This window comes from Megalopta genalis, unplaced genomic scaffold (genome assembly GCF_051020955.1).
Source record: "Megalopta genalis isolate 19385.01 unplaced genomic scaffold, iyMegGena1_principal scaffold1206, whole genome shotgun sequence".
NCBI lineage: Eukaryota > Metazoa > Arthropoda > Insecta > Hymenoptera > Halictidae > Megalopta > Megalopta genalis.
Genome location: NW_027477275.1, coordinates 80,001 through 82,500, shown reverse-complemented (window position 1 = coordinate 82,500; position 2,500 = coordinate 80,001). Strand labels below are relative to the sequence as shown.

At 44.0% G+C, this 2,500-nt stretch overlaps 1 non-coding gene across 1 annotated transcript; it reads right to left on the bottom strand.

Moving 5' to 3' along the window:
* Window positions 1-1,148: 1,148 nt before the first annotated feature.
* Window positions 1,149-1,303, bottom strand: LOC143263707 (5.8S ribosomal RNA). Its single transcript, XR_013037062.1, has one exon. It is a non-coding gene; the product is annotated as a 5.8S ribosomal RNA (ribosomal RNA).
* Between the last annotated feature and the right edge of the window lie 1,197 nt (window positions 1,304-2,500).

Genomic DNA, 2,500 nt, shown 5'->3' with positions numbered 1-2,500 from the left:
ATATGCTTAAATTCAGCGGGTAATCTCGCCTACTCTGAGGTCGTCGGAACGTGAAAAAAAATTTTTTCAGAGCTTCCCCCCCCCGAAAGCATTTTGCGAAACGTGTACAGAGCAACACAAAAAAAAAAAAAAAATAAAAAAAACACAAAAAACCCTTAAAGCAAAAAAAAAACCGTTTATCGCGCCTCACCAATATATCTTTTATAAAATTCGATATCCTCTCCAAATATAGATCTTCGAAACACTCGCAAGACGATTACAATCGGTATAACTTTAACGTCCGTCCGAAAAGTACTTTCGGGGACTAGACGACCGATTGATCTCGTGCGGTTTCGCTATTCGATCATTTGAAGAGAACAAAAAGATATATGGGGCGACCGACAAACGGTTTTCCCGTAGAACCAGACTCGCGATTGCGTTGACACACACATCATAGCCACACCAATAGAAGAGTTTTAGGACGGTAACCCGGGTGGGGTGTTCTTTACTCAGAATATGTGCAACATCGGATCTATATAGCCATCGATACAATTCGTACACAAATGTGTCGTACGAAGAGAGAGACTTTTTTTCCTCTGACAACATAACGGTAAGAGACATCCTTCCACACTCATAGGTTCCACTCCCTGGGGCTATGATATATATATACATATAAATTCAAATTCGAAGCAACGGTCACAATTCTACTCTATATTTTTGCGGGTTATGTGTTCTTTCGTTCAATTTCTTTCATGCGTTCGTTCGATCTCTGTACACAGTCTTCACATAGGACAGACTCGTGTAGTACGCTTTCGTGGGTTAAACCCATCTCGTTTCATTTCAGGCGACGTCGGGAGCGCGTTGAAAATGTACCAGTGAAATCTCGATAGTTCTACGAATACGAATCGTCCCGAAAAAGATTTTGTCACCGCTTCGAAGCGGTGTTTCAGACGGGCGGACGTATATAAAACATATACGACACACGACACCGCCTTCCACACTCACGCTAGTTCGAACACGATTTCCATCTCTCTCGAAGACTGTTAGACGTACGTAAAATTTCTCAATATCCATAGGACCGCGACAAACGCCGACGAAGCGCCCATCATTCGCTCGTACGTATATAGGCAACAAGTGCCATCAACGCAAGCAGTTTATAAGTACGTAAACGACCCTCAGCCAGGCGTGGTCCAGGAATTGTATCCGTGGACCGCAATGTGCGTTCGAAATGTCGATGTTCATGTGTCCTGCAGTTCACACGTTGACGCGCAATTAGCTGCGTTCTTCATCGACCCACGAGCCAAGTGATCCACCGTTCAGGGTAATTTTTCCCTTTTATTCTCTCATATATAATATAATGTGTATTTGCTATCCACCACATTTTTGTGTTATATTTCGGAACAAGCCGATACCCGAAGAGCTCCAACCAGCGCGCGAAGGAGATTCGGGAGTCGTCGTACGACGACATAATTGTCCCTTAAAGAACGAGATATTTCCGTCGAAACCATATATATATGTACGAGCAAATCCAAAACCACTGTTTTCTTGCAAGTTCGACGGTCGGAGCGAATAGAACATTGAAAAGCCTTCTATCGAAGAAACACAGAGAGTATATCACCTCCAAAAACGACGGGGATATGGATATTCAAACTGGACAATTATCAACCCGATACTGGATTCGAAAAGTTTCTCTCTCCTTTCGTCGTTATTTACACCGGACGGACTCACGGCCGGCTCTAGCTGGGTGTCATATATATATATACGTCCCACGCTCATGCTGCCACTAGCGCGCAACAGAGTAGGGTGTCAATGACAACGACACAGCATTGAAACGAGCTACACAAGCCGGTCTCTCTTGATACCAATGTAAACGAGCATTAAGTTATCTTCAGACTGCCCGATATTTTCGTCCTTTGGACTTTCCCAACGATTCCTTTTTTTCTTTTTTTTTTACACACCACAGCGAAGACTTGAGGAAGCGTGATTAGCACGCTCGCATCCCTCCCTGTCCTACTACAACTGTAAAGAAAGAAAAAAGAATACATTGGGCTTTCTCTCTATCGAGAAGATGGCCTACGCAACGCAGATCAAAGGCCTAATACGTGTAATATAATACGCGTCTGGCCGTGTATAAATCACGCACGAATGATCTGGTCGGGCCCAACTCTTCTCGTACGCTTATTTTTCCGTGTTGGGGCACTATCATAAAATCACACAAACCCCAACACGTGTGTGTCTTGGAAGGAAGATGGCCTACGCAACGCAGATCAAAGGCCTAATACGTGTAGTACACACGTCTGCCGTGTAAATCACGCACGAATGATCTGGTCGGGCCCAACTCTTCTCCACCACACCACATCCCAACTTTGTACATTTTTATATATTTTTGTGCGTTGGGGCACCTTCATAATCACAAACCCCAACAACACATATATCTCTCTCTTTGAAAGATTTGTTGTGGCCTACGCAACGCAGATCAAAGGCCTAATACGTGTAGTACACACGTCTGGCCGTGTAAATC